The sequence below is a fragment of the Triticum dicoccoides genome, chromosome 6A, assembly GCF_002162155.2.
Source record: "Triticum dicoccoides isolate Atlit2015 ecotype Zavitan chromosome 6A, WEW_v2.0, whole genome shotgun sequence".
NCBI lineage: Eukaryota > Viridiplantae > Streptophyta > Magnoliopsida > Poales > Poaceae > Triticum > Triticum dicoccoides.
Window position 1 is genome coordinate 329,006,188 of NC_041390.1, and position 19,845 is coordinate 329,026,032.

Sequence of the window (19,845 nt, forward strand, 5' to 3'; positions counted from 1 at the left end):
CCCCCTTTGAGCCACGCCGCATGCCGTAGGCAGGCAAGTCTGGGGACCCCGTTCCCAGAACGCCGACATGTACAAGGAGATCCCAGACAAACCTTTGGAAACACATAAGCTTGGATCTGTACATTACTTGTTGTCTGGTCTAGCTACAACCAACACTATATTGAGGCATACAATGTTGCCCAAATCTGGAGATCACAAGATGATCAGAGGACATTCAATCAACTTGCTGCAGATATTTGATGTGCCTCAGAAATTCAAGGTCATGAGTCTGATTGTTGAGACAATCAAGAGGACAGATGCTGATCAAAAGAGATCTTGTGGGTATGCTCCACACATTCAGGTGCTCATCAACTCCAAGATGGGCACATGCACTTATTTGTTGGACAAGGGGCACTTACCCTTGAGACCAGAATTTGAGGATAACACAGTTGTTATGAATGAGGATGATGCCACATTAGTGCAAGCACAAGAGAAGAGAGCAAAGGCAAAGGCTGAGAAGGCTGCAAAAATGCCAAGTGTTGAGGAGGCATCTCAAGTTTTTCTGAAGTCAAAACAAGATCAGCTCGCATATCTAATTCAAGCAACTTTGAGGATCGAGAAGGGCTTGGCCACCCTGAACAAGAATTATGAGAGCTTGGAGAGGATCATAGAGACCAAAATTTATGATCTTGATCTTAAAGTAACTAAGACACAGTCAGCTATTGAGCAACTCCAGGAGGAAGCAGAGGAGAGGAAAGGGCAGGCTACTACATATGCTTTTCAGAGAGTGCCCAGAGGTTAGAGATCTGCTGCAGTGCCAGTGCCTGACACTAGAGCAACTACTTCAGCACCAGCAGCAACAACTTCAGTGCCACCTCCAGTTTCCACTCCACTAGCTCCAACAACATCAACTGATGCCTTCGTCCTTGGAGTCCTCTCTACACCACCTCCCGAAGATCAAGCCTAGAGAGATGCATAGCACTATGCATTTTCAAACTTTTTGGCAACTTGTTGCCAAAGGGGGAGAAATGTATAGATCATAGGCTTTGAGAGAGAGTGTTATGTTTTGCTTCTTTGTCTCTCTTGCTATTTGGTTGATACTTTTGTGTGTGCTTGTTTGATACTCTTTATGTCTGTGTGTGAGATACTTGTATGATCATGTGTTTGATCATATTCAACTTTAATGCTTGCTTGGATGATATTATCTTTGCTATCTCATATATGATCATTCACTTTGCTTGGTGATGAGTGCATGTTTTAATTCCTATCATTTTGAGAGCTCCACCAAGATGTATGTGACATGGAAGAGTAACCCATGATCCTAATCGATTGTGCATTTGCATTCAAACGCAAATTTCAAATGATGCACAAATTTAGGGGGATCTCTTGCTTATCACATACTTCTCAAAGCAACGATGTACTTTAAATCTTATTATCATTTGTCAAAGATTTGATCTATATATTGTCATCAATTACCAAAAAGGGGGAGATTGAAAGTGCAACTATCCCTGGGTGGTTTTCGTAATTACTAACAACATATAGCTCATTGAACTAATGCTATTTCAAGATGATCATTTCAGAAAGTTCAATGATTGGCATTGCATGGATTAGGAATGTGGACCCCTCAAAATGCAAAGGACACAAATTGGCTCAAGCTCAAGACTCTACATTTTCATTTTAGTGATCCAAGATCACATTGAGTCCATAGGAAAAGCCAATACTATTAAAAGGGGATGAGGTGTTGCTTAATGGCTTGTTTGCTCAAAATGCTTAGTGATATGCTCCAAAAGCCCTAAACCACTTTCTCATATCCACATATGTCCCAAACCAAAAGTCAAACTCGGCCCGAACGATTTGATCTATCTGATGCCACCGAGTTCACTTAACATAGCCACTGCCAGACACCCTAGTCACTTAGATCTCACCGAGATGGGATTGCAAACTCTCGGTTTCCCTTCATAACATTTTGGTACAACAGAGATGAGCGATCGGTCCCATCGAGTTCGCAAAGCAAACTCTCGGTTTCCCTTTCGTAACATTTTTTCCCACCGAAATGAGCGAATCGGTCCCACCGAGTTTGCCTGACCAACTCTTTGTTTTCCTATTACAGAAATCGGTCCTACCGAGTTTATGTGATCGGTCTCACCGAGATTACGTTATGCCCTAACACTAATAAAATCAGTCCTACCGAGTTGACATGTCGGTCCCACTGAAAATCCTAACGTTCACATTTTGAACTAAATCGGTCTGACCGAGTTTCATGATTTGGTCCCATCGAGTTTGGTGATTTGTGTGTAACAGTTAGATTTTGTGTGGAGGCTATATATACCCCTCCACCCTTCCTTCATTAGTAAGGAGAGCCATCAGAACGTGCCTATGATGACCCACAAGCATAGGGGATCTATCGTAGTCCTTTCGATAAGTAAGAGTGTCGAACCCAACGAGGAGCATAAGGAAATGATAAGCGGTTTCCAGCAAGGTATTCTCTGCAAGTACTGAAACAAGTGCTAACAGATAGTTTTGTGATAGGATAATTTGTAACGAGCAACAAGTAACAAAAGTAAATAAGGTGCAGCCAGGTGGCCCAATCCTTTTCGTAGCGAAGGACAAGCCTGCACAAACTCTTATATAGAGAAAAGTGCTCCCGAGGACACATGGGAATATCGTCAAGCTAGTTTTCATCACGCTCATATGATTCACGTTTGGTACTTTGATAATTTGGTATGTGGGTGGACCGGTGCTTGGGTACTGTCCTTACTTGGACAAGCATCCCACTTATGATTAACCTCTATTGCAAGCATCCGCAACTACAACAAAAGTATTAAGGTAAACCTAACCATAGCATGAAACATATGGATCCAAATCAGCCCCTTACGAAGCAACGCATAAACTAGGGTTTAAGCTTCTGTCACTCTAGCACCCATCATCTACTTATTACTTCCCAATGCCTTCCTCTAGGCCCAAATAATGTTGAAGTGTCATGTAGTCGATGTTCACATAACACCACTAGAGGAGAGACAACATACATCTCATCAAATATCGAACGAATACCAAATTCACATGACTACTAATAGCAAGACTTCTCCCATGTCCTCGGGAACTCACAAAGCATAAACATGTTCATAATCAGAGGGGTATTAATATGCATATAGGATCTGAACATATGATCTTCCACCAATAAAACCAACTAGTATCAACTACAAGGAGTAATTAACACTACTAGCAACCTACTAGCATCAATCCAGGACTTGGAGACAAGAATTGGATACAAGAGATGAACTAGGGTTTTGAGAGGAGATGGTGCTGATGAAGATGTTGATGGAGATTGCCCTCTCCCGATGAGAGGAGCGTCGGTGATGACGATGGCGATGATTTCCCCCTCCGGGAGGGAAGTTTCCCCGGCAGAACAGCTCTACCGGAGCCCTAGATTGGTTCCGCCAAGGTTCTGCCTCGTGGCGGCAGAGTTTTGTCTGAGAAGATGGCTTCTTTTTTTCCCATCGAAAGACTTCATATAGCAGAAGATGGCCACCGAGGGCCATCAGGGGGCCCACGAGGTAGGGGGACGCGCCCAGGGGGGTAGGGCGCGCCCCACCCTCGTGGGCAGGGTGTGGGCCCCTGGTGAATCTCTTCTGCCGAGTATTTTTTATATATTCTGAAAACTTCTTCCATGAAGTTTCATGACTTTTGGAGCGGTGCAGAATAGGTCTCTAATATTTGCTCCTTTTCCAGCCCAGAATCCCAGCTGCCGGCATTCTCCCTCTTCATATAAACCTTGTAAAATAAGAGAGAATAGGCATAAGTATTGTGACATAATGTGTAATAACATCCCATAATGCAATAAATATTGATATAAAAGCATCATAAAAAATGGACGTATCAGCCTACACTTCCAACATACATTTTCTGAGAGAGAACCACCTACTCACGTGTTGAGACCAAGATATTTCATTCCAACCATATGAATCTTGATCTCTAGCCTTCCCCAAGTTGCTTTCCACTCAAATCATCCTTTCCACCAAATCCAAATAGTGAGAGAGAGTTGAATGTTGGCGAGACTATCATTGGAAGCACAAGAGCAAGGAGTTCATCATCAACGCACCATCTATTACCTTTTGGAGAGTGGTGTCTCCTAGATTGGTTAGGTTCCACTTGGGAGCCTCCAACAAGAATGTGTAGTTGAACCAAGGAGTTTGTACAAGCAAGGAGATCGCCTACTTCATGAAGATCTACCCTAGTGAGGCAAGTCCTTCGTTGGTGATGGCCATGGTGGGATAGACAAGGTTGCTTCTTCATGGACCCTTCGTGGGTGGAGCCCTCCATGGACTGGCGCAACTGTTACCCTTCGTGGGTTGAAGTCTCCATCAACGTGGACGTACGATAGCACCACCTATCAGAACCACGCCAAAAATCTTCCGTGTCTACATTGCGTTTGCTCCCTCCAAACTCCTCCATTTACCTTCATATGCAATGTTTTACATTCCGCTGCTATATATACTCTTAGACTTGCATGTGTGGGTTGATTGCTTGACCTGTTCTATATTGCTAAAATCTGCCAAAACTTAAAATTGGGAAAAGGCTAGATTATTATTTGGTCAAATAGTCTAATCACCCCCCTCTAGACATACTTTCGATCCAACATACCCCCTTGCCAAACTCATGGCAAGGCACACAACAAGTCTGGTACACAGCATAGCATACTTTATAGAACCTATGGCTGAGGCATAGGGAATGACTTTCATTCTCTCTCTATCTTCTGCCGTGGTTGGGTTCTGAGTCTTACTCAATTTCACACCTTGTAACACAGGCAAGAACCCTTTCTTTGATTGATTCATTTTGAACTTCTTCAGAACTTTATCAAGGTATGTGCTTTGTGAAAGTCCTATTAAGCATCCCGATCTATCCCTATAGATCTTGATGCTCAATATGTAAGCAGCTTCACTGAGGTTTTTCATTAATTTTTTATTCAAATATCCTTTATGCTATCCGAAAATTCTATATCATTTCCAATCAAAAATATGTCATCCACATATAATATTAGAAATTCTACAGAGCTCCCACTCACTTTCTTGTAAATACATGCTTCACTTCAAATCTGTATAAAACCATATGATTTGATCACCTTATCAAAGCGTATATTCCAACTTTCAGATGCTTGCACCAGTCCATAGATGGATCGCTGGAGTTTGCACACTTTGTTAGCACCTTTATCGACAAAACCTTTTGGTTGCATCATATACAACTCTTCTTTAAGAAATCCATTAAGGAATGCAGTTTTGACATCCATTTGCTAGATTTCATATAATCCAGCAATTACTAACATGATTCGAACAGACTTAAGCATCGCTACGAGTGAGAAAATCTCATCATAGTCAACACCATGAACTTGTCAAAAACCATTTGCGACAAGTCGAGCTTTGTAGATAGTAACACTACCATCAGTGTCTGTCTTCCTATTGAATATCCATTTATTCTCAATGGATTGCTGATCATTGGGCAAGTCCACCAAAGTCCACACTTTGCTCTCATATATGGATCCCATATCAGTTTTCATGGCCTCAAGCCATTTATCGGAATCTGGTCTCATCATAGCTTCTTCATAGTTCGCAGGTTCGTCATGGTCTAGTAACATGACTTCCAGAACAGGGTTACCGTACCACTCTGGTGTGGAACATGCTCTGGTTGACCCACAAAGTTCAGTGGTAACTTGATCTGAAGTTTCGTGATCATTATCATTAGCTTCCTCTCTAGTTGGTGTAGGCATCACGAGAACTATTTTATGTGATGAGCTACTTTCCAATTCGAGAGAAGGTACAATTACCTCATCAAGTTCTACTTTCCTCCCACTCACTTCTTTCGAGACAAACTCCTTCTCTAGAAAGGATCCATTCTTAGCAACAAAGATCTTGCCTTCGGATATGTGGTAGAAGGTGTACCCAACAGTTTCTTTTTGGTATCCTATGAAGACGCACTTCTCCGATTTGGGTTTGAGCTTATCAGGCTGAAGCTTTTTCACATAAGCATCGCAACCCCAAACTTTAAGAAACGATAGCTTTGGTTTCTTGCCAAATCATAGTTCATACGGTGTCGTCTTAATGGATTTAGACGGTGCCCTATTTAACGTGAATGCATCTGTCTCTAATGCATAACCCAAAAATGATAAAGGCAAATCGGTAAGACACATCATAGAATGCACCATATCTAATAAAGTACGGTTACGACGTTCACACACACCATTACACTATGGTGTTCCAGGTGGCGTGAGTTGTGAAACTATTCCACATTGTTTTAAATGAAGGCCAAACTCGTAACTCAAATATTCGCCTCTGCGATCTGATCATAGAAACTTTATTTTCTTGATACGATGATTCTCCACTTCACTCTGAAATTCTTTGAACTTTTCAATTGTTTTGGACTTGTGTTTCATCAAGTAGATATACCCATATCTGCTCAAATCATCTATGAAGGTTATAAAATAATGATATCCGCCGCGAGCTTCAACACTCATCGGACCGTATACATCGGTATGTAATATTTCCAATAAGTCATTGGCTCACTCCATTATTCTGAAGAATGGAGTTTTAGTCATCTTGCCCATGAGGCATGGTTCGCAAATATCAAATGATTCATAATCAAGTGATTCCAAAAATCCATCCGTATGGAGTTTCTCCATGTGCTTTACAGCAATATGACCTAAGCGGTAGTGCCACAAATATGTTGCACTATCATTATCATCTTTGCATCTTTTGGCATCAATATTATGAATATGTGTATCACTACGATCGAGATTCAATAAACCATTTACACTGTGTGTATGACCATAGAAGGTTTTTTTTACATGTAAACAAAACAACAATTATTCTCTTACTTAAATGAATAACCATATCACAATAAACATGATCCAATCATATTCATGCTCAACGCAAACACCAAATAATATATATTTAGGTCCAACACTAATCCCAAAGGTAAAGGGAGTGTGCGATGGTGATCTTATCAACCTTGGAATCACTTCCAACACACATCATCACCTCGCCCTTAACTAGTCTCTGTTCATTTTGCAACTCCTTTTTTGAGTTACTAATCTTAGCAACTTAACCGGTATCAAATACCCTGGGGTTACTATGAACACTAGTAAAGTACACATCAATAACATGTATATCAAATATACCTTTGTTCATTTTGCCATCCTTCTTATCCGCCAAGTATTTGGGGTAGTTCCGCTTCAAGTGACCATTCCCTTCGCAGTAGAAGCACTCAGTTTCAGGCTTAGGTCTAGCTTTGGGCTTGTTCACGGGAGTGGAAACTTGCTTGTCATTCTTCTTGAAGTTCCCTTTCTTTTCCTTTGCCACTTTTCTTGAAACTGGTGATCTTGTTAACCATCAACACTTGATGTTCTTTCTTGATTTCTACCTTCGCTGATTTCAGCATCGCGAAGAGCTCGGGAACCTTTTCCATTATCCCTTGCACATTATAGTTCATCATGAAGTTCTAGTAGCTTGGTGATAGTGACTAAAGAACTCTGTCAATCACTATCTTATGTAGAAGATTAATTCCCACTTGATTCAAGTGATTGTAGTACCCATACATTCTGAGCACATGCTCACTGGTTGAGCTATTCTCCTCCATCTTGTAGGCAAAGTACTTGTCAGAGGTCTCATACCTCTTGACACGGGCATGAGTATGAAATACCAATTTCAGCTCTTGGAACATCTCATATGCTTCGTGGTGTTCAAAATGTTTTTGATGTCCCGGTTCTAAGCCGTAAAGCATGGTGCACTAAACTATCAAGTAGTCCTCATCTCGAGCTTGCAAAACGTTCATAATGTTTGTATCTGCTCTTGCAACAGGTTTCTCACCTAGCGGTGCATCAAGGACATAATTCTTCTGTGTAGCAACGAGGATAATACTCAGATCACGGACCCAGTCCGCATCATTGCTACTATCATCTTTCAACTTTTCTCTAGGAACATATCAAAAATATATAGGAGTTATATCGCGAGCTAATGATCTACAACATAGACATGCAAATACTATGAGGACTAAGTTCATGATAAATTAAGTTCAATTAATCAAATTACTTACGAACTCCCAATTAGATAGACATCCCTCGAGTCATCTAAGTGATACGTGATCCAAATCAACTAAACCATGTTCGATCATCACGTGAGATGGAGTAGTCTTCAATGGTGAACATCTCTATGTTGATCATATCTACTATATGATTCACGTTTGACCTTTCGGTCTCCAGTGTTCTGAGGCCATGTCTGTACATGCCAGGCTCGTCAAGTTTAACCCGAGTATTCCGCATGTGCAAATTTTTTTTGCACCCGTTGTATGTGAACATAGAGCCTATCACACCCGATCATCACGTGGTGTCTTAGCATGACGAACGGTCGCAACGGTGCATACTCAGGGAGAACACTTATACCTTGAAATTTTAGTAAGGGATCATCTTATAATGCTACCACCGTACTAAGCAAAATAAGATGCATAAAAGATAAACATTACATGCAATCAAAATATGTGACATGATATGGCCATCATCATCTTGTGCCTTTGATCTCCATCTCCAAAGCACCATCATGATCTCTATCATCACTCGCTTGACACCTTGATCTCCATCATAGCGTCGTGGTCGTCTCGCCAACTATTGCTTCTACAACTATCGTTAGCACATAGTGATAAAGTAAAGCAATTACATGGCATTTGCATTTCATACAATAAAGAGACAGCCATAAGGCTACTGCCGGTTGCCAGTAAATTTTACAAAACATGATCATCTCATACAATAACATATATCACATCATGTCTTGACCATATCACATCACAACATGCCCTGAAAAAACAACTTAGACGTCCTCTACTTGGTTGTTGCAAGTTTTACGTGGCTGCTACGGGCTTCTAGCAAGAACCGTACTTACGTACGCATCAAACCACAATGATGATTTATCAAGTTTGTTGTTTTAACCTTCAATAAGGACCGGCCGCAGTCAAATTTGATTCAAATAAAGTTGGAGAAACAGACACCCGCTAGCCACCTTTATCCAAACTAGTTGCATGGATGTCGGTGGAACCGGTCTCATGAACGTGGTCATGTAAGGTTCGTCCGGGCCACTTCATCCAACAATACCGCCGAATCATAATAAGATATTGGTGGTAAGCAGTATGACGATCACCACCCACAACTCTTTGTGTACTACTCGTGCATATCATCTACGCATAGACCTGGCTCGGATGCCACTGTTGGGAAATGTAGCATGCAATTTCAAAAAAATCCGACGCTCACGCAAGATCTATCTAGGATATGCATAGCAATGAGAGGGGAGAGCATCTTCATACCCTTGAAGATCACAAAGTAGAAGCGTTTATCAATGTGGTTGATGTAGTCGTACATCTTCATGATCCGTCCCGATGAAGTATCGAACGTACGACACCTCCGCGTTCAGCACACGTTCAGCTTGATGACGTCACCTTCTTTATCCAGCAAGACGGGCGAAGTAGTAGATGTGTTCTGGCAGCACAATGGCGTGGTGACGGTTGGTGATGAAGAACAATCTCCACAGGGCTTCGCCAAGCACTACAGAAACTAGACGGAGGATAAACTAGAGAGGACGGGGTTGCCGACACATGGCTTGCTGAATCTTGATGTGTCTTGGGTGCTAGCCCTGCCCCTCTATTTATATGTTGAGCCCAGGGGTCGAAACTTGGAGTAAAGCCTCGTCAAAGTCGGTTTTTCCTGGAAGGCAAGAGTCCTTCTCGAACCCCAGGACCAGACACCAGGGTTCCCGATGTCTAGCCCCTGGACTGCGCAAAACTTCCTTTTGCGCTTTCAAAAAACCTCGTGGGCTTTCCCCTTTGGCCCAAATAAAGTGTTCTTGTACCCATACATTTCGGGAAACATCCGGAACCCCTTCCGGTGAATTCTGGAACCTTTCCGGAGACCGAACACTATTATCCCATATATCAATCTTTATCTCCGGACCATTCTGGAGTTCCTCGTCATGTCCGTGATCATATTCGGGACTCCGAACAACATTCGATCACCAATATACATAACTCATACAATACTATATCGTCAATGAACATTAAGTGTGCGGACCCTACGGGTTCGAGGACTATGTAGACATGACTGAGACATCTCTCTGTTCAATAACCAATAGCGAAACCTGGATGCCCATATTGGCTCCTACATGTTCTATGAAGATCTTTATCGGTCGAACCTTATGACAACATACGTTATTCCCTTTGTCATCGGTATATTACTTGCCCGAGATTTGATCGTCGGAATCTTCATACCTAGTTCAATCTCGTTATCGGCAAGTCTCTTTACTCGTTCCGTAATACATCATCTTGCAACTAACTCATTAGTCACATTGCTTGCAAGGATTCTTATGATGTGTATTACCGAGAGGGCCCTAAGATACCTCTCCGATACTCGGAGTGACAAATCCTAGTCTCGATCTATGCCAACCCAACAAACACCTTCGGATATACCTGTAGAGCATCTTTATAATCACCCAATTATGTTGTCACGTTTGATAGCACATAAGGTATTCCTCCGGAATCCGGGAGTTGCATAATCTCATAGTCAAAGGAATATGTATTTGACATGAAGAAAGTAATAGAAATAAAGGTGAACAATCAATATGCTATGCTAATGGATGGGTCTTGTCCATCACATCATTCTCCAAATGATGTGGCCCCGTTCATCAAATGACAACACATGTCTATCGTTAGGAAACTTAACCATCTTTGATTAACGAGCTAGTCTAGTAGAGGCTTACTAGGGACACGGTGTTTTGTCTATGTATCCACACATGTATCAAGTTCTGGTTAATACAATTCTAGCATAAATAATAAACATTTATCATGATATAAGGAAATATAGAATAAAAACTTTATTATTGCCTCTAGGGAATATTTCCTTCAGCTAGTATGAGATAGTGAATGGTTGATTTATAGAATGCTCATTGCACTTCACTTATATCTTTTGAGTGTGGCTTTATAGAATGCTTCATGTGCTTCACTTATATCATTTGAAGTTTGGATTGCCTGTTTCTCTTCCAATAGAAAACCGTTATTTGTAGAATGCTCTTTTGCTTCACTTATACTTGTTAGAGCTTGATATTTTGTAGAAAGAATTAAACTTTCATGCTTCACTTATATCTATTTAGAGAGTCGACAGGAATTGGTCATTTGCATGGTTAGTCATAAAATCCTACACAAAACTTATGGATCACTGAATATGATATGTTTGATTCCTTGCAATAGTTTTGTGATATAGAGATGGAATATGTGGGAGGTACTAGTAAACGGTTGTGGTTAGTAAGAATATTGGTGTTAAGGTTTGTGATTCCCGAAGCATGCACGTATAGTCTCTTGTTATGCTATGAAGTTGGAGCATGATTTATTATTGATTGTCTTCCTTATGAGTGGCGGTCGGGGACGAGCGATGGTCTTTTCCTACCAATTTATCCCCCTAGGGGCATGCATAGTAGTACTTTGCTTCGAGGGCTAATAAACTTCTACAATAAGTATATGAGTTTTTTATGACTAATGTGAGTCCATGGATTATACACACTCTTACCTTTTCGCAATTTGCCAGCCTCTACGGTACCGTGCATTGCCCTTTCTCACCTTGAGAGTTGGTGCAAACTTCGCCGGTGCATCCAAACCCCGTGATATGATACGCTCTATCACACATAAGCCTTATTATATCTTCCTCAAAACAACCACCATACCTACCTATTATGGCCTTTCCATAGCCTTTCGAGATATATTACCATTGAACTTCCACCGCTTCCATTGTGATGACTTGAGCATTCATTGTCATATTGCTTTGCATGATCATATAGCTATATAGCTGACATAGTATTTGTGGCTCAGCCACCGTTCATCATTTTCATACATGTTAAGCTAAATCATTGCACATCCTGGTACACTGCCAGAGGCATTCATATAGAGTCATATTTTGTTATAGGTATCGAGTTGTAATTTTATTTCTTTTGACTTATAAGTAAATAGAAGTGTGATGATCATCATTATTCATTTTTGGAGCATTGCCCCAGTGAGGAAAGGATGATGGATACTATGATTCCCCCACAAGTGAGAGAGAAAATATTAAAAAGAAAAAAGGAGAAAGAAAAAAAGGGAAAAAAAAGATAGAAGCGCATGCTAGTTTCACACTTGTGCTTCAAAGTAGCACCTTGTTTTTCATATAGAGAGTCTCCTATGTTGTCACTTTCATATACTAGTGGGAATTTTCCATTATAGGATTAGATGCACACCCACTTAGTTTTCATTTTGAGCTTTTATACACTTATAGCTCTTAGTGCATTCATTGCATGGCAATCCCTACTCCTTGCACTGATATCAATTGATGGGCATCTCCATAGCCCGTTGGTTAGCCCGTCGATGTGATACTTTCTTACTTTTTGTCTTCTCTATATTTACCCCTATCATCATACTCTATTCCACCCATAGTGCTATACCCATGGCTTGCGCTCATGTATTGCGTGAGGGTTGAAAAAGCTGAAGCACATTAAAAAGTACTCCCTCCGTCCGGTAAAGAGTGTACATCTAGCTTCAAAATTTGTCCACAAAAGAGTGTACTTCTATCTTCCCAATGCACTCTAAAGTAGGAAAAAATACTTCTCTCTTATCACACGGTAATCAAGACCAATATCAATCTACACATGGTCTTCTTAATTTCTACATGCACTTATCTCATTGGGGGTTGGGTAATTAAAGAGGAGAGAGATGGTGACTTGCACCTTTCTAATACATTTTTTTACTCAACTCCATAATTTGTCCTAAAATTTCTAGATGTACACTCTTCACTAGACAGAGGGAGTATGAACCAATTACTTGGCTTGTCATCGGGGTTGTGCATTATAAATACTTTGTGTTAAGAAGACAGAGCATGACAAGACTATATGATTTTGTAGGGATAGCTTTCTTTAGCGTTGATATTTGAAAGACATGATTGTTTGTTGGGATACCTAAGTATTGATGTCTCTATGTAAAATTATAGACTATTGCTTTGAATCACTTATGTCTTAATATTCATGCCATGATTAGATATATGATCAAGTTTATGCTAGGTAGCATTCCACATCAAAAATTATCTTATCTATCATTTACCTACTTGAGGACAAGCAGGAATTAAGCTTGGGCATGCTCATACGTCTCCGTTGTATCTATAATTTATTATTGTTTCATGCCAATATTATACAACTTTCACATACTTTTGGCAACATTTTATATGATTTATTGGACTAACCTATTGATCCAGTGCCCAGTGCTCGTTCCTGTTTTTTGCATGCTTTTTGTTTCGCAGAAAATCCATATCAAACAAAGTCCAAACGCGATAAAAATTTACGAAGAATTATTTTGGAATATATGTGATTTTTGGGACTTGGAATCAACGCAAACGGAGGCCCACCGTGACCAAGAGACACCAGGGCGCACCCCAGGCTCCAAGCGCGTGGTGGTGGGTTGTGCTCACCTTGTACGTTGGTTGAGGCTCTACTTCATGCACAACCTTATATCTAGAAATAAATCATGTTAAAATTTTAGCGCTATCGGAGTTACAGATCTCTGGGAATATAAGAAACAGTTTTTGGGCAGATCTGGGGAACGCAAAACATAAGAGAACAAAGAGGGAGATCCAATCTCGGAGGGGCTGCCGCCCCTCCGCCTCCATGGAGGCCATGGACCAGAGGGGGAAACCTCCTCCCATCTAGGGGGGAGGCCAAGGAATAAGAAGGAGGGGGGCTCTCTCCCCCTCTCTCCCGGGGGCGCCAGAATGCTGTCGGGGCAAGGATCGGGACAACGATCTACATCAACAACCTTTCTACCGTCCACACCAACTTTCTCTCCACTGTAATCTCTACTTAAACATGGTTCTCAACTCCATATATTATTTCCCAATGATCTATGGTTACCCTATGATGTTTGAGTGGATATATTTTGTCCTCTAGGTTAATCATGATCTTGGTTGGTATGAGTGTATATTTTATTTATGGTGCTGTCCTACGGCGCCCTCCGTGTAACGCAAACGTGACGGGCCCCCACTGTAGGGTGTTGCAATATGTTCATGGTTTGCTTATTGTCGGTGTTGCAGGGGTGACAACAGCCTAAACGCGGATAAGTGGGTTATGGTATATGGGAGCAAAGATGATTTGATACTTAGTGCTATGGTTGGGTTTCACGACCTTAATGATCTTCAGTAGTTGCAGATGCTTGCTAGGGGTCCAATCATAAGTGCATATGATCCAAGTAGAGAAAGTATGTTAGCTCATGCCTTTCCCTCATATAAAATTACAAGAATGATTACCGGTACTTGTTATCGATTGCCTAGGGACAAATGACTTTCTTGTTGACAAAAGCTATCTACTTTTATTACCTTGCAATTTGTTCGTAGTTTTTATTCTCGCAAAGTACTCATACTTTTATTCTTGCAAAATAGTTTCATACTTGTTTTAGGTAAAACAAACATCAAGTGTGCGTAGAGTTGTATCGATGGTTGATAGAACTTGAGGGAATATTTGTTCTACCTTTAGCTCCTTGTTGGGTTCGACACTCTTATTTATTGAACAAGGCTACAAACGATCCCCTATACTTGTGGGTTATCAGATAGCAACTCCTGAGAGCGGCACAACGGCTGTCTATTCCGCGCAACGACCTTTGCCCTGATGGAGGCCGCCCACGAGCATGTCGAGGCCACCCACACCCAGCTCATGCCGGTCACCGCACAAATCGAATGAAGCTTCTCTGACAATGGTCAGCAACGCACGACCGAAGAGTTGGCAATCGCCGAGAGCATTCGAGCAGCTATCCGTTCCTGCGTGGCATACCTGCCACGACGAAGCCCGCCCAAGCCCAGATCGCGGCCGCCTACACCCAGCTCGTGGCGGCCTATTCCAAAGATATGGAGGATGCGGATGACAAGATGCTTGCCGAGTATGGTGCGATGGATGACATGGAGCCCCTTCCCTAGGAGATCATCGGATGTGAGCTGGACATGGAGGAGGCGACGGAGATTGACGAGCACCAGCCGTAGTGGTACTTGATACGTCTTCAACTTATCTATAATTTTCGACTGTTCCATGCTATTATATTATCAATCTTGGATGTTTTATATGCATTTATGTGCTATTTTATATAATTTTTGGGACTAACCTATTAACCTAGAGCCCATTGCCAGTTTCTGGTTTTCCTTGTTTTTGAGTTTTGTAGAAAAGCAATATCAAACGGAGTCCAATTGACCTGAAACTTCACGGCGACTGTTTTTGGACCAGAAGATGCCCCCGAAGCAAAAGAGTTGGGCCAGAAGAGCCACAAGGCCTCCACAAGGGTGGAGGGCGCGCCCTACCCCCCCCCCCCGAGCACCCTCCGACCTTGTGGGCCCCTCGTGGACTCCCCTGACTTGTTCTCGACGCCAACACCTCTTATATATCCCCAAACCTCCAGAACAGAACCTAGATCAGGAGTTCTGCCGCTGCAAGCCTCTATAGCCACCAAAAACCAATCAAGACCCTGTTCCAGCACCCTGCCAGAGGGGAAATCTTCATCGGTGGACATCTTCATCATCCCGACGCGCTCCATGATGAGGAGGGCGTAGTTCACCCTCAGAGTTGAGGGTATGTACTAGTAGCTATGTGTTTGATCTCTCTCTCTCTCTCTCTCTCTCTCTCGTGTTCTTGATTTGGCACGATCTTGATGTACCGCGAGCTTTGCTATTATAGTTAGATCTTATGATGTTTCTCCCCCTCTACCTTCTTGTAATGGATTGAGTTTTCCCTTTGAAGTTATCTTATCGGATTGAGTCTTTAAGGATTTGAGAACACTTGATGTATGTCTTGCATGTGCTTATCTATGGTGACAATGGGATATTCACGTGATGTACTTAATGTATGTTTTGGTGATCAACTTGCGGGTTCTGTGACCTTGTGAACTTATGCATAGGGGTTGACACACGTTTTCATCTTGACTCTCTGGTAGAAACTTTGGGGCACTCTTTGAAGTTCTTTGTGTTGGTTTGAATAGATGAATCTGAGATTGTGTGATGCATATCGTATAATCAAACCCACGGATACTTGTGGTGACATTGGAGTATCTAGGTGACATTAGGATTTTGGTTGATGTGTGTCTTAAGGTATTATTTTAGTACGAACTCTAGGGCTGTTTGTGACACTTATAGGAATAGCCCAATAGATCGATCAGAAAGAATAACTTTGAGGTGGTTTCGTACCGTACAATAATCTCTTCGTTTGTTCTCCGCTATTAGTGACTTTGGAGTCACTATTTGTTGCACGTTGAGGGATTGTTATATGATCTAATTATGTTATCATTGTTGAGAGAACTTGCACTAGTGAAAGTATGAACCCTAGGCCTTGTTTCTAAGCATTGCAATACCGTTTTCACTCACGTTTGTTACTAGTTACCTTGCTGTTTTTATATTTTCAGATTACAAAAAACCTATATCTACTATCCATATTGCACTTGTATCACCATCTCTTCACCGAACTAGTGCACCTATACAATTTACCATTGTATTGGGTGTGTTGGGGACACAAGAGACTTTTTGTTATTTGGCTGCAGGGTTTTTTGAGAGAGACCATCTTCATCCTACGCCTCCCACGGATTGATAAACCTTAGGTCATCCACTTGAGGGAAATTTGTTGTTGTCCTACAAAACTCTACAAGGATAAAGTTGCGTAGTAGACATCACTACTCTTTGTTTTGCTTAATTAAGAGTGCCGGTCTTTAATTTGTTAGAGTAATGTTTAGGTCAGCTAGCTTTGTTTAATTGCTGAAATTGCTCGATTAAGAAGTGTGGGTGTGTTGTAGTCTCCTTTGTGTACCCAAATTATGCAATGACATGGATGACCACTGTAACCAGGGAAATTTGAACCAAATTTTTGCACGTTCAAACTCATCACGCACGGGTTAAGCTATATAAATCATTTGTGATGTTCACATATCGTACACAGTGCTGAATAAGGGACCGTGTCTGATGACACTTCGCACACCAGTTTTTTCGCTGATCCGATTCAAAATTTTTGGCTTCTGCGGGAATATCTACCTCTCCGCCCCTCCCCCTTGCCAAAAGCCACATTTCCCCTGTTTCTGCCGTCCTTTCCAAGTTGAAACCTTCACTCCTTGCTTGCAGCACCGCCTCCTCGCCGACGACCCTCCTTCGCGCTGCTCGGCCTCGTCCATCCAGGCAGGTAATCCACACCCGACCCCCATCCTCCTCCTTCCACATCCCACATGCCCCGACCGCTGGAGCGACACCTTCCACCCAAATCACTGAACCCTCCACCAAATAAGCGCCACCCTATGCCATGGTGCACGCAGTATAGCTAGGAGCTCAAGGAGCATTTGGTAGCGGAGAAGCAAATTGTGGCCGCACGCATGGGTGAGGTCACGATGGCTGCCATTCGTGCTGACCCCCAGATCTTGGAGGAGCACCTCACCGTCGAGGCCACCGTTGACGCCTCGCACGCCAACGCTCGACGCGGTTGGCTGCTTTAAACGACAGTTTGTGGCATTTTCTTGAGGCCACCCTTGGTGCCTTTTGTTGGGAACATAGCATGCAATTACAAAAAAATTCCTACACTCAACAAGATCTATCTAGGAGATGCATAGCAACGAGAGGGGGAGAGTGTGTCCACGTACCCTCGTAGACCAAAAGCGGAAGCGTTTGACAACACAGTTGATGTAGTCGAACTTCTTCTCGTTCCGACTAATCAAGCACCGAACGTACGATACCTCCGAGTTCTGCACATGTTCAGCTCGATGACGTCCCTAGAACTCTTGATCCAGCAAAGTGTCGAGGGAGAGTTTCGTTAGCATGATGGCGTGGTGACGGTGATGGTGAAGTGATCCACTGCTAACAATCGTTGTTGTGTGGTCTAGTAGTGCGCCCCGTCATATATATAGGTTGGAGGGGAGGAGAGGTAGCCAAGGGGCGCCCCAAGTAGGAGGAATCCTACTTGGGAGGAGAGAAGGAAGGGGGAGGCCAAATTGCTCCCCTTCCTTTCTCTCTTATCCTCTTTCCTTCCCCTTATTTTGGCCTACATGGGGCGCACCAGCCCCCTAGGGGCTGGTCTGTCCCCTTCTTGGCCCACTAGGCCCATGTAGTTGCCGGGGGGTGATACGTCTCCAACGTATCTATAATTTTTTATTGTTCCATGCTATTATATTATCTATTTTGGATGTTTAATGGGCTTCAATATACCTTTTTATATTATTTTTGGGACTAACCTATTAACCGAAAGCCTAGTGCAAATTGTTGTTTTTTGGCCTATTTTGGTGTTTTGCAAAAAAGGAATATCAAACGGAATCCAAACGAAATGAAACCTTCGCGAGGATCTTTTTTGGAACAAACATGATCCAGGAGACTTAGAGTGGACATCAAGGAAGCAGCGAGGAAGCCACGAGGCAGGATGGCGCCCCCACCCTCGCGGGCCCCTCGCAGCTCCACCGACCTATTTCTTTCGCCTATATATACTCTTATACCCTGAAACCTTCGGGGAGAGCAACGAAACACCTTTTCCACCGCCGCAACCTTCTGTGCCCATGAGATCCCATATTCGGGCCTTTTCTGGCGCTCCGCCGGAGGGGGATTCGATCACGGAGGGCTTCTACATCAACACCATAGCCTCTCAGATGATGTGTGAGTAGTTTACCACAGATCTTCGGGTCTATAGTTATTAGCAAGATGGCTTCTTCCCTCTCTTTGGATCTCAATACAAAGTTCTCCTCGATCTTCTTGGAGATCTATTCGATGTAACTCTTTTTGCGGTGTGTTTGCCGAGATCTGATGAATTATGGATTTATGAACTTGATTATCTATGAATATTATTTGATTCTTCTATGAATTCTTATATGCATGATTTGATATCTTTGCAAGTCTCTTCGAATTATCGGTTTAGTTTGGCCTACTAGATTGATCTTTCTTGCAATGGGGGAAGTGCTTAGCTTTGGGTTCAATCTTGCAGTGTCCTTTCCCAGTGACATCAGGGGAAGCAAGGCATGTATTGTATTGTTGCCATCGAGGATAAAAAGATGGGGTTTATATCATATTGCATGAGTTTATCCCTCTACATCATGTCATCTTGCCTAATGCGTTACTCCATTCTTATGAACTTAATACTCTAGATGCATGCTAGATAGCTGTTAATGTGTGGAGTAATAGTAGTAGATGCAGAATCGTTTCGGTCTACATGACACGGACGTGATGCCTATATTCATGATCATTGCCTTAGATATCATCATAACTATGCGCTTTTCTATCAATTGCTCGGTAGTAATTTGTTCACCCACCGTAATACATGCTATCTTGAGAGAAGCCACTAGTGAAACCTATGGCCCCCGGGTCTACTTTACATCATATAAGTTTCCAATCTAAAATTCTAGTTTACTATTTATTTTGCAATCTTTATTTTCCAATCTATACCATAAAAATACCAAAAATATTTATCTTATTATCTCTATCAGATCTCACTTTCGTAAGTGACCGTGAAGGGATTGACAACCCCTTTATCGCGTTGGTTGCGAGGTTCTTGTTTGTTTGTGCATGTACTAGGCGACTTGCGTGTAGTCTCCTACTGGATTGATACCTTGGTTCTCAAAAACTGAGGGAAATACTTACGCTACTTTGTTGCATCACCCTTTCCTCTTCAAGGGAGAACCAACGCATGCTTAAGAGGTAGCAAGAAGGATTTCTGGCGCCGTTGCCGGGGAGATCTACGCACAAGTCAAGACATACCAAGTACCCATCACAAACTCTTATCCCTCGCATTACATTATTTGCCATTTACCTCTCGTTTTCCTCTCCCCCACTCCACCCTTGCC